The 14,153-nt window shown below is 37.4% G+C and overlaps 1 long non-coding RNA gene across 7 annotated transcripts in view; it reads left to right on the top strand.

Moving 5' to 3' along the window:
• Positions 1-13,835, top strand: part of LOC103885369 — a 39,039-nt gene extending 25,204 nt beyond the window's left edge. For 5 of the 7 annotated variants that reach the window (XR_002522710.2, XR_004183812.1, XR_004183811.1 and 2 more), the window contains one exon: positions 12,319-13,835. This is a non-coding gene — a long non-coding RNA (uncharacterized LOC103885369). Of the gene's footprint in view, positions 1-1,157; positions 1,405-4,648; positions 4,775-12,318 lie in introns of those variants that run through there. The other 2 variants (XR_002522711.2, XR_002522712.2) reach the window with 2 other exon arrangements.
• Positions 13,836-14,153: the final 318 nt, after the last annotated feature.

Genomic DNA, 14,153 nt, shown 5'->3' with positions numbered 1-14,153 from the left:
TGGTGCTGGTAGGAGGGTAGCAGTGAGGATGACCAGAGGTCACTCTCGTCGCCATTTTGGTTTTGGTGGGTTTTGGCCATCTCCTTCACTGCAACCTGTTTTATCAGCAAGGTCTTTATGACCTGTATTTTGTGCTGACCTCATCTCATCCTGTGACTGAGAATGCCTTAACCGTCTGGGAATGCAGCCCAGTAGGTTTCAGCCTCATTTTACCCAGCTCCTATTTAAGATGCAGTTGCTCTGGTTCACATACTTCTGACAAATTTTGGGGCTTTACTAATTAAGAAAGAAGAGGAGCAGGCACGGTGGCTCATGCCTGTAATCCCAGCACTTTGGGAGGCTGAGGTGGGTGGATCACCTGAGGTCAGGAGTTCGCGACCAGCCTGGCCAACATGGTGAAACCCTGTCTCTACTAAAAATACAACAATTAGTCAGGCATGATGGCAGGTGCCTGTAATCCCAGCTATTTGGGAGGCTGAGGAAGGAGAATCGCTTGAACCCAGGAGGCAGAGGTTGCAGTGAGTCGAGATTACGCCATTGCACTCCAGCCTGGGCAACAAGAGTGAAACTCTGTCTCAAAAAAAAAAAAAAAAAAAAAAGGAGAATGAATATTGGAAAGAGCCAGCAATCTTTATCACATTAAACCTGAGTCTACATCATATTTCTCTAAAAAGTCTGATGTCTGGAACCCTGCAATAATGAGTTATGTTGGCTCCTCAGTTTTCTTTAGTGGGTCTGGAATATTTTATCCCCCAAAATACTCAGACTAGAGATCTAGCTAGCCTTTTGGAACTCTCTGAATGTTGAAAAAACTCCCTTAAAAAGAAGACTTTTGTTACTCTCTACCAAGAATCACATAATTCAATATTTTATTAAAATGGTAGATGGAGTTCTCCAGTCTCCAAGGGAACTTTATTTCTGATGTATGTGGAACTATAATAACAAGGAGACCAGAAGTTAGATGTGGAAATTACATCCGAGTTTGCCTCAGCCAAAGTTTAAAAATGGTCCTGTAAGCCTTTTAAATTTTTTTCAAATAACTTACTTTCTGGCAAGTATCTCCAAGTAGTAGAATCAGAAAGAGACTTGAAAAAGCCCAGGACTGACTCTAGAGTTAAAAATATTCTGCTCAACTCTCTTCCTTTCTGCACAAACAGAAAATGGTTATTTGAAGAAGTGATTGACTCCAGGGCAAGAGCAAGAAAAGTACAATAAGAATTTGAAACAACTTCCACAGCCAGAAAGTAAGAAGTATTCAAAAGGTGATGTGGAGTCTTACCAAAAGGATATAGGAGCTAACTGGGAAAATACTCAATGGCCAAATCTGAAACAATTGAACAAAAAAAAATTTCTTTAGCTAATTGATTATAAACCGTAAAATAAAATAAACATTCATGAGTCTATATTGACATAAATAAATACTAAATAAACAAATAAGTAGACAGTTCTTTCTTTTTTCTTTCTCTTTTTTTTTTTTTTTTTTTTTTTCCGTTTTTGAGACAGAGTCTTACTCTGTCACCCAGGCTGGAGTGAGGTGACACAATCTCAGCTCACTGCAACCTCCACCTCTCAGGATCAAGCAATTATCCCTGCCTCAGCCTCCTGAGTAACTGGGATTACAGGTGCCCGCCATCATAAGGAAGGAGACCACTACTACTCCTGCTGCCCTCCTCCCCCCACCTTGCCTAGTTCACAAGACAGGAGGAAAGAGAGAAAGAAACAAAAGTAACATAAATAGCCAGACAACCTTGGCACCACCACCCGGCCCTAGGAGTTAAAAAAAAAGTAGTAATAATAACATCAACCCCTGACCTAAACTACTTGTGTTATCTATAAATTCCAGACACTGTATGAAAAAAAGCATTGTAAAACTTTTTGTTCTGTTAGCTGATGCATGTAGGCCCCAGTCATGTTTCCCACACTTGCTCAATTTATCACGACCCTTTCACGTAGACCCCTTAAAGTTGTAAGCCTTTAAAAAGGCCAAGTATTTCTTTTTCGGGGAGCTCGGCTCTTAAGACGCGAGTCTGCCAATGCTCCTGGCCAAATAAAAAATCTCTTTCTTCTTTAATTCAGTGTTTGAGGAGTTTTGTCTGCAGCTCGTCCTGCTACAATCATGCTCTGCTAATTTTTGTATTTTTAGTAGAGACAGGGTTTCACCATGTTAGCCAGGCTGGTCTTAAACTCCTGATATCTGATGATCCGCCTGCTTCAGCCTCCCAAAGTGCTGCTGGGATTTCAGGCGTGAGCCACTGTGCCTGATCCACAGTTTTTTCTTATTTCAAAATCCTGTTGAAGCAGGCCTGGTGTGGTGGCTCATGCTTGTAATCCCAGCACTTTGGGAGACTGAGGTGGGTGGATTGCTTCAGCTCACAAGTTTGAGACCAGCCTGGGCAACATGGCAAAATCCCATCTCTATGAAAAATACAAAAATTATCTGCGTGTGGTGGCATGCACTTGTAATCTCAGCTACTTGGGAGGCTGAGGTGGGAGGACAGCTTGAGCCTGGGAAGTCAAGGTTGCAGTAAGCTGTGATTGTGCACTCCAGCCTGGGTGATGGAGTGAGACCCTGCCAAAAAATGTAGAAACAATGAGGAAATAGAAAATCATCGTTTGACAAACACCTCAGTAATAGATAGTCTAGGTAAGACTTATTAATGGACGCTTAAAATGAATGAGTGAAAGTGATGAGAAAAAGGATATTCACAGAAGCTCAAAGTATCTTTCCATGAAATACTCGTTAGTTACAGTGAGTAAGTATTACAGAGGGGAAACTTGGTAGACCTTGACTTTAAACAAGAAATCAAAGTTATCATCAGTAATGAGACACATTGGCATCATGTTCTTTTAGATAAGATGCACTGAGAAGGGCTCAACAGAACTTCTGTGGGCGTTCTTTTTTGTAATTTTTCTATATATATATTTCTACCTTGCAGCCAGGTATTCTTGCCAAAAATGTATAAACTGCATGTAATCATGAGGGAATGTCAGACAAACTAAGGTTAAGAGATTTTTAGAAAAACAAACAAACAAAAACAAAAAACAAAAAAATACTAGCCAATACTCTTAAAAAATGTAAAGGTCAAGAAAGATAAAGGCTACAGAAGTCTCCAGACTGAGGAGACAAAGGAGATGTGACAACTATGGGCAGTGTCAGATCCTGGACCAGAAAAAAGGGTATTAGTGCGACAATTGGTGAAATTTGAATAAATACTGTACACTAGTTAATAGTATACTATCAATGTTAATTTTCTGGGTTTGATAATTTTACTATGGTTAGGAGAGATATTAACATTTAGGGAAACTGGGTGGAGGGTATATGTGAAGTCTTTGTACTACTTATATACATTTTTTTCTATTTTAAGTCTAAAACCTTCTCAAAATAAGCTTCCCTCCCCTCCCCTCCCCTCCCCACTCCTTTCCTTTCCTTCCTTGATTGAGTCTCACTCTGTAGCTCAGGCTGGAGTGCAGTGGCATGAACTTGGCTCACTGCAACCTCCCCGTCCCAGGTTCAAGTGAGTCTCCTGCCTCAGCCTCCTGAGTAGCTGGGATTACAGGTGCCCACCATCTCACCCGGCTAATGTTTGTATTTTTAGTAGAGATGGGGTTTCAGCATGTTGGCCAGGTTGGTCTTGAACTCCTGACCTTAGGTGATCCACCTTCCTTGGCCTCCCGAAGTGCTGGGATTACAGGGGTGAGCCACCGCACTCCGCCCAAAATAAGCATTTTTCTCAAAACAAATAAAATGCTGATAAGGCTTGGGAGGTAATCACAGGTATTGAGTAGGTTCTTCCTCCCCTCATATGTAACTGAGTTGTATTTTGAAAGCATTCTGATTGCATTCATATGCTTTATTGGCAAAACTTATATATTGCTAACTTCTTACTCACCCTTCCCTGGAATTTTATTTTCCTTGACTCTGTGTTGTAGTTTAGCAACCAGAACTGTATACAGTATTCCATATCTGACAATACTGGAATGAGCTACTGTTTTGTGTTCAATACCTTATTCTGACAAAGCACAGCTTTACCTTTTGGCTACAGCACCATACTGGCTCCACACTTTTAGAGAACTACAGTGTTTTTAAGATCCAGCTTCAGTCAGGCACAGTGACTCATTCCTGTAATCCCAATACTTTGAGAGGTTGAGGCAGGAGGATAGCTTGAGGTCAGCTGTTGGAGAACAGCCCAATCAACATAAGCAAGACCCTGTCTGCACACACAAAAAAATTAAAAACAAAAAAAGTCAGTCTCCTGATTATGACAAAAGAAGAGCATTAAAATTTTGTTAGGGAGGGCTTGGATTATCTGTGCCTCACCAACACCCCATGGATAATCCCAATGTACATGAATTCTTCTGCCTTAATTTTTTTTTTAATCTTAAAAAATTTTTATAGATGTAAGGGGTACATGTGCAGGTATGTTACCTGAATATATTGTGTAATGGGGAGTTTGGGCTTCCAGTGTATCCATCACCTGAGTAGTGACCATTGTACCCAATAGATAATTTTTTAAACGTCACTTGTTTCCCACCCTTTCTCCTCTTGGAGTCCCCTATGTCTATTATTTCTCTCTACATGTCCGTGTATAGCTGCCTCTTATGAGATAGAACATGATTTTTTGTTTTTCACTTTTTTGTTCACTAACAGTGATTTCTCTGCAGTGCAGGAAGTGGTTGAATCTGGCATCTCAGACACGGTTGGAACTATCTATTTAATAATGGGCTGGAAGCTTATTTGCATAGAGGTTGAAGAATTTCCTGGAAAAGTACTCCTGTGAGTCCTTGCTTGATGCTCAGACAAATCAGCATTTCTGACAGTAGAGTGGAGCAATCTTACAGAAGGCTGTTGGCAAAATTTAATGAAAGTTCTTCCAGAAGAGAGTTTCTATGGGTGAAGTTCCAGACATGTGAGCATGACTCAGGATACAAGTTCTAGTTTACGTAGGGAGGAGGATCAACAAATCTGAGTGCCATATGCTGTCAGTCATCAGGATTTGTCTTTCAGCAAAGCCTCTAGCAGAGCAAGAAGGTTTTGAGTAAAATTACTAAGAGCTGCCCTACTGAATTATGTCATATATATTTAACACCATGGCATTGGAGTCCTTGCAATAATGTTACACAAAAATGTAGGGAGCCACTCTTCTGCAGTTTGAAAGCTAAGGGCTAGAGGGTCACTAGGGTAGAATTACAGAATCTGGTCCAGGAATGAGGAAGATCATGACACCCAGGAGAACATTGTATATTTGAGGATAATAAAATGCATCTTTTTTCCGTGTTACTTTTCTCTTCAGCATCTCTATTACCATACTCAGATACGGTTCTTGATTACAGATAATGTTTATTTTCCTTCAGTCAAGTATGTGTTCAGTAATTCTATTAGATTATTTAGTTTGGATGTTAAATTTCATAGTATGTTTTCTCTGCGGTCCTTATTAGAAGTTTAAAAATGAACCAATAAGACTTTTACTTTTTAATATATTACCTTTCTTTATATAGTTGTTTCTGCCATTAACAAACATTTTTCTTAAAGTTTTTCAAGACTTACGGGTACAAGTCATCTCTAAAACATACTAATATAATTAATTAAATAGGATTAGAACCTTATGTACTTTACAATTTGATCTAATATCTCTGACTTCAAAACAGTTTGTAAATATAATTTTGCTTAAGGCTCCTTAAGTGGCTTTCTGTTATCTCTTTTTAATATAATAAGTGAGAGTGACCCTAATATTCTAGACATTTAAATATATTATCTTTAATCTTTTGAGGCATTAGTATATCCATTTTTTAAAATGAAAACAAAAAAATACTGAGACTCAAAGAGGTCACACAAACCTAGAAAATTGCGACTTTGAACTTTGTCTACAAACTTTAGAGTTTGTAGCTTTTCCCGTATGCCATGATTCTTAAATCTTCAGATAATCCCAGAAAATCTCCAACAGATTCTAGCTGACTTTTGCTCTCTGATGCATATAAGTAACTTCTAGCAAATTGAATAGGAGTCCCATTCCCTCTAGAATCAGATATCTTTGAACGTCAATCAAAAAGGAGCAAAATGAGAAGAAAGTATATGCAGTAGCTTTTTTTTTTTTTTTTTTTGAATAATTGATTAATTTTCTATAGATCTCTGGCCTAATTTGGAGTCAGGCCTTTTGGAATTACTTTAGGCTTGAGCATATGCTTATTTTAATGTTTTATTTTTTATTTATTTTTTGAGATGAGCTCTTGCTATATTGCCCAGGCTGATCTTGAACTCCTGGGCTCAAGTGATCCTCCCATCTCAGCCTCCTGAGTAGCTAGGGTTGCAGGCATGTGCCATTGTGCCTGGCTCATTTTCATGTTTTTAAAAAATGTTCTAAGGAGCCACTTCTAGATCTCAGTTTAAGAAACTACATCCTGGCCAAGTGCAGTGGCTCACACCTGTAATCCCAGCACTTTGGGAGGTCAAGGTGGGCAGATCACTTGAGGTCAGGAGTTTGAGACCAACCTGGCCAACATGGTGAAACCCAGTCTCTACCAAAAAATACAAAAGTTAACCAGGCATGGTGGCATGTGCCTGTAGTACCAGGCACTCAGAGGCTGAGGTGGGAGAATCACTTGAACCCAGGAGGCGAAGGATACAGTAAGCTGAGACTGTGCCACTGCACTCCAGTCAGAGTGATGAAGTGAAACCCTGTCTCAAAATAAATAAATAAATAAATAAATAAAATAAAAAACTACATCCTCTTTGACATCCAATAAATAGTACTTTTTGAATCTCTGCATACTGCCTGGGAATGGGAAAATTTAAGCTATTAGACTAAACTTCAAAATAGTTACAAATCAACAAATTATGCTTATTTTACAATATAATCTTTATAGCAGCTTTGGCTTCTATTCAGGTGGCTTGGTAATGTAAGGTATTATGGACTTAAGTAATTGTATCCGTAGCGGGGGAAAGCATTTCCTATCAGGAAATAGTGCTTTTCATTCATGTATTAGGAGTTACTGTGTCACATGGAGCATAGGTATTTATGGAATTTAATTTTGTTAAATAATTTTTTCCAATATTTATATAGTATCTTTCTGTTTTATTCAATTTCTGTGCATCTAGAAGAGAAATATTCATAGCATTTAAGGTAAAGAGGGACCTTAAAATAATTTGGGCAGAAATTAATTCTTATCTAGAAGTTTTCAGTTATTAGCAACATAATCATTGTTTCACATTTCAAACAATGCAATATGATCATTACATACAGGGTGTAGCATACTTTTTTTCTTTTCAAATGTCCAATTTTCTCAGTTTTTATTTTCTTACCCATGGTAGCAAGCTAGAAATACATAAATATATGTATATTTCACCAAACTGGAATGCAGTGGTACGATCTCGGCTCACTGCAACCTCCACCTCCTAGGTTCAAGCGATTCTCCTGCCTCAGTCTCCCGAGTAGGTGGGACTACAGGTGTGCACTAACACACCTGGCTAATTTTTGTATTTTTAGTAGAGACAGGGTTTCACCATTTTGGTCAGGATGGTCTCAATCTCCTGACCTCGTGATCTGCCTGCCTCGGCCTCCCAAAGTGTTGGGATTACAGGCATGAGCCACTATACCTGACCCCAAGTTATATAGTTTCTTTAAGGGAGCAAGCCCTGTGTAGATCTCTGCAAAAAAGAGAAATTATTTCCATTAATTTGGCAAGACATGGTTGTCACCAGATCTTTGGGAGCTCAGCATGTGGTTTCTAACCCACTTTCCTAAACACTGCTTAGAGTCATGTAAGAAGTAAATAGTATATATACACACACACACACACACACTATAGTGTATATGTAGTAATAGTATATCTTACTATATACACTGTTATATACTATATGTAATATATACTATACTAATAGTATATGATATATACTATTACTATATATACTATACTATATTATACTATATACTACATATAGTGTGTATATATAATACATACTACTATAAACTATATATACTATATATACTATACTGATAGTATATTATACACTATTACTGTATATAGTATATATACATTATATAGTCTATGTACTATATTATAGTATACTATATGGTATATAGCATATATATACACTATAATATATATTATATATACACATATATAAATGACATATATACACTATATACACACTATAATATCTCATATATACAGTATATACTATATCTGTAGTATATAGTGTGTGTATATACATATAAGCAAATTCATGACATCTCAAACCTATAGCATCAGACTCTAACAATTAACAATTCAGGACTGGGCGCGGTGGCTCACACCTGTAATCCTAGCACTCTGGAAGGCCGAGGCGGTTCGATCACCTAAGGTCGGAGGTTCAAGACCAGCCTGGCCATGGTGAAACCCCGTCTCTACTAAAAATACAAAAAATCAGCCAGGCGTGGTGGTGTGTGCCTGTAATTCCAGCTACTCGGGAGACTGAGGCAGGAGAATCACTTGAACCCAGTAGGTGGAGGTTGCAGTGAGCCGAGATCGCGTCATTGCACTCCAGCCTGGGCAACAAGAGCGAAACTTCGTCTCAAAAAAAAAAAGAAAAAAATTTCAGATATTTTGTTTTTATCTCAGTAAATTTGCTTTTATTGGTTGGTAATCTGTTACCAAAAGGAACATTTTGTTAACTATTACTACCATTGTATTCACTGTATCTGATATTTTTTGCCTTAGCTTGTTTTCCAATATCTGTTAAAAGCAAAAATTCTGTAATAACATTTGACTGGGACATTAGGAGCTGGAGTTAAAGTACTGAAATATCTTACGTCTTTTTTGGAGAAAAATACTGTGGAACATTTTTCCTGTGCTTTATTTTGTATTTACAGCTATAGCTTAAACTAGAAAATAGAAAGAAAATGTCTAAAACAAAACAAATAAAAAAAGATTGAGTCCAAAAGACAGCAATTTATATTTACCTTAGAAATTGCTAATTTCCTTTTAGGATTTCACCAGTTTTTATGGTGCTTAGATAATTTTAGCTGTCTTTTAGAGAAATAGATAAAACTCTTAGAGAAAAAAGATCAATTTGCCTCTTCTATATTTTAATTGCTAGTGTTAATAATTAAGGGAATATGTTCATTGTTAGAGATTATTTAGGTGCCACAGCCCTTGGGGTTTGTTTTAGGAAATTAAGAACAATATTGTGATGTTATAAACAGGATTTTATTTTAATATATACAGTGTTAATATTTTTTAATCAATACTATTTTTATGATCCATTATGTAGAAATGAGTGCTTCACTCTTTTGATTACAATCAATTCTATTGTGATAATACTGTTATTTATGGAAACTTTATAGAGTCCAGTGCTACAACAAAGGTCTTGTTGTGTTTTCTATTTGTAATAGAATCTTAGAGTTGAAAAGGACTTTAGAGATCACCCTACCTTCCTTCTTAGTGTTGAATCTCTTCTATAGAGTCCTAGGTAGATTACCACTGATGGTTTCACTGAATACCTCCAAAAAGCACTCTGCTTTTTCTAGAAGCTCCTTGTCACTCCTGGAGAGCACTAGCTTTTGCGGGTCCTCCACATCTCCTTTTCTCCCCCTCTCTGCAAACACACAAACAAAACACTACTTTGTCGCTTCTACATGTTGGTCTTCTGTTTTCTAGTCTAGAGCATTTGCGATGAACTCAAATCAATACTAACACAGCCTAAACTTAGATTTTGAAAGTGCTTTGACATCTTTTTGAATTTTCGGAGATTCTAAGCAGGTGGAAAATTGGAATTGTACCCATGGTTAATGATTAAGTCAAAATGAAAGAAGTTAGGAGGGATAAACTATAAAGTCAAGCTCATGAATCTAATAACATCCTTTGCTGTTTGCTATAGGAATAGTTTTCCTTTAAATGTAATCAAATGAGAAGTGTAGAACTTTCAAGTCAGAAATGACCATAAATTTGGAGTTCAAATTCCTCTTTCTATGGTTTACTGTAGCCCAAGTATTTTTTAATGTTCCCTAAGTGTCCATGGACTACTGGGGGTCTCAGTGGCCTATGAAATTTTCCACAGACAGTGTGAAGACTTCAGGGGTAAAAATGGAACAATTTGGTTCATATACATTTTGTAAATTTTGAAATTTAACATTTTCACAGGAATCTTTTGTATCTCAATAAGTATGATATTCTTAAAAACGTGCATATATGACAAGAATTGTGCTAGTCAGTTCATCAAGTGAGGCATATTTACACACAATGTGCTTGTTATCCACGTGCTAAGTTTGTCTTTCTATAGTCATTATTATATATTGTCATATGTTTAATTCATAAAAATGAATAAATGGATCAAAAGTGATAAATACAGCCATACAAAGGCTCCAGATCTGTGTCACTATAAAATGTGACTCATGGCCTGAGACAAATAAATTAGTAACTGTGATGATTTCACACAGGCAGTTGGAATAAAAGAGGGTGAACCAGAAGTATAAAAAGGCTGGATGCGGTGGCTCATGCCTGTAATCCCAGCACTTTGGGAGGCCACGTTGGGAGGATTGCTGGAGGCCAGAAGTTTGAGACCAGCCGGGGCAACATAGTGAGACCTCATATCTACAAAAAATAAAAAAAAATTACCTGGGTGTGGTGGTGTATGCCTGTAGTCCCAGCTACTCCAGAGGTTGAGGCAGGAGGAATACTTGAGCCCAGGAGTTTGAGGTTGCAGTTAGTTATGATTATGCTACTACACTCCAACCTGAGCCTGGGTGACAGAGTGATACCCTATCTCAATAAATAAATAAATAAATAAATAAATAAATAATGTAAATATTTGAATATTAGATTTAATCAGACTGGCAGTCCATTTGCTCCTAATTCCTGGTGCATTATCAATTATGAAACTTTTATATAGTGGCATAAAGCCATTGATGTATTTCAAGAAAAATAGCAATTTTGTTGGTATACCAATAGAAAATGCCAAGAACAATGGTAAAATAATGTTTCCAGGACAAAATTGCTAGTTTAAGGAGAGGACAGATATACAAATGCTTTATTGAAAACTTCAATCCTTATAGAAAAAGTAAGTATAAATTACACTACTATTAAAGTTTTAAATGCACTTATGATAGTAAAGATAATTATTATGATCAGAAGTAAAGCAGAAAGAACAATTAACAGAATCCCTTTGTCAGCTGGGCACGGTGGCTCACGCCTGTAATTCCAGCACTTTGGGAGGCCGAGGCAGGTGGATCACCTGAGGTCAGGAGTTCAAAACCAGCCTGGCCAACAAGGTGAAACCCCGTCTCTACTAAAAATACAAAAAATTAGCCAGGTGTGGTGGCACGTACCTGTAATCCCAGCTACTCAGGAGGCTGAGGCAGGAGAATCGCTTGAATCTGGGAGGTGGAGGTTGCAGGGAGCCGAGATTATGCCACTGCACTCCAGCCTGGGCAACAGAGTAAGACTCTGTCTCAGACAAAAAACAAAAACAAAAACAATCCCTTCGTCACCCGATAACGTTGGATATTGTATCAGCAGCGTATAATATGGAAGAACAATTACTGTCTGGAGAGTGCTAGCAGATATTTCACTTTATGGTTGAGTGAAATTTCTTTCAGTATATGTGAGGGACATAAAAGAAGGGAGAAATGTGTGAGGTTGCTTGTTTTGTTTATACTGAAATACCAAGCTTCAGAGAAAGTTTTTTCCATTAACATGACAATGACTGTAAATTTTATCATGGAGAATGGAAAAGGCTCATTGGTTTAGTACCCACAAAATTTTATGTGTAGCAGGGAAGGGCATCTCAAAGTTAATGAGAGAATCCACACATTGATTCTGTCACAGAAAAGAGTAGGTGGTTGATTTAATGTTCAGGAAAATTGAAAAAATTGCAAATATAACTAAATGACGACCACTGAAATTGCATACTTTCAGAAATATATAGAGAAATGAGTAGGAAGGAAAAGTCTGCTTTTCTGGGGAAAGATGCTCACACACATTTTAAAAAAGGATTTGAGTCTTTCTTAGGGACTGATGACTTTCTGTACTCATCAGAGACAGAAATCAATGACATATTAGTAGGCATATTTAAAAATCATATTGAACCTCTATGACGGAACATGAAAAGGGTAAATTATAGAAGAAAGCTATGGCCAGTGCTGTTAATTGACTATCCAATAGTTATTCTTTCCTTTCCCCTCACTTACAGAGCCATTGTTTGATCAGGGCAGCTCCAAGAGGTGCGTAGCAACTGTTTGAGGTGGAACGACATACACAGATTGTATACAACAAAATCATCCTAACCATTTGCCCTTGTCCTGGATCTAAGATAATGATAGTAATTCCATTCCCCTTTGCTTGCAGATACTGGTGGTCATGTGACACTGTTCTGGCAATGAGATACAGGGTGAGGTATTTGGGGCCTTTAGGAAAGCCTAAGGATGAAAAGCTAATGTACTAAGGATAATAGAAGAAAGATAAAGAGTCTCCATTCTTGATAATACCCCTGAGCCACTGAACCAAGCCCAGAACAACCTCTGGAAGAACTGCTTGTTATATGAGAAAAATAAACCACTCTTTGTTTAAGCCAGCCTTATTGAGTATTTATTACTTGCAGCCAAAACCCTTTTTTAACAGATACATAAGTGTACGAATTATTTAGGAAGAAAATACTTGCCCAACTGTCTAAATAGAGCAGTTATTATCTATTAATTTTGATGTTTTTATTCCCGAATTTTTCTGTATGTATCATGGTACGTAAAATTAGGTTCATCCTATATCGACATACAGTGGGCAGTTGGGGAGCTGAGACTTTTAATACTGTATCTGGCACTGCTAGTGGAGAAAGCAAGTCAATATGAAGTAATTTTGTCATAAGGTCAGAATCATTTGAGTAATCTTCCTTTTTTATTATAAGTAAGGCAAGATATTTACATTGCTCTACCCAAAGTTTGTAACCACACATTTTTTTCTCTCTTAGGATGTCTCTTCATCCTGACAATTCCACAATGTAGAGCATGTAGAGAGAGTGTACTGCTTTGCCTAAGAATTCCAGAGCTTCTCTGACAGGGAAGGTATCAAGGCCCCAACTTTTTTTTTCCTGAGACTCAAGTTAGGGAAATCTGTTGGGATAGACTGAGGTAGCTCAGACCAAACCACAGTTGTAAGGAAAGGTAACAAAGCCAGTGGAGTAAAATGACCAGATGCTTAAAATTGACAGAAGCAATGCCTGGGGCCAGAATTAAGAAGAAAACAAAGGGGGATGGTGGTAGACCCTAGAACCTGACCTTCTCGGCCCTCCTGGGAGCTCATGTATACCTGGGGAAATAGCTGTGTAAATGAATCAAAATTTCTGTAACCTTGAGAACCCTGGCCAGGTTGGTGTGGAGCCATTTTGATCTGAAAAAACACTAAAGAATGAGTATTCTTCTCAAGAACAAACACAACAAAGGCAGGAGTCTTACAAAGGGAATCTGCCGAGTGACTCCTTTTCTGGATTTTTAAAACGCTTTTCTATCCGTATAGGACTAAAGTTTTTGATATAAGTTCATCTGCTAGCTAGATATAAGACCTTGGATAATTTGATGAACTACTCTGGGTCTGTTTTTCTTCAAGTGTAAAATGATGACTCACTGAAGTTTCTCCTGAAATTTTGAAATGAGGAATGCGATACATTTAATGTATGGCTTTTTATTGAAAAGTTCTAAAATACAACAGTAAGATTGAGCTGTTGACTTGGTTAGCATGTACTAAGTTGCCATTTAGGACTGAATGGCACAGAACTACAAATGCCTATATTTAATATTTTTAAAAGTTCACAGCATAAACTAGTGTTTAAATTTTGCTTTTGTTTGGTGAGAAATAGCTTGATATGACATATTCCATACAGCCTATCTTTTGAAAGTATTTACTTTTTTTTTTTTTTTTTAAAGAGAATCTTGCCTGGTCATAGATTTATGGTTCTCAATTAATATTATAGCACAATTTGTATCCTATTTCATCCATTTCTGTACACACTCCCTCTAGTGGTTCAAGCTACTTATTTATTGAAGATTCCAGAGTCAGTTTCTAGCTGTCCTGTTCTGATGCTTAAATTTGTTCTCTCATAGCCTTTCCTCATCTATTCAGAACCAATATTGCTTTTAAATACATTATTTAAGAAGAGACAAGGAAAAAAAGATGGGGGGGATGATTTTTGT

Source organism: Papio anubis, chromosome 5, assembly GCF_008728515.1.
Source record: "Papio anubis isolate 15944 chromosome 5, Panubis1.0, whole genome shotgun sequence".
NCBI classification, from domain to species: domain Eukaryota; kingdom Metazoa; phylum Chordata; class Mammalia; order Primates; family Cercopithecidae; genus Papio; species Papio anubis.
The sequence above is the reverse complement of the archived record's forward strand: the minus strand, read 5'-3'. Positions and strand labels throughout refer to the sequence as shown.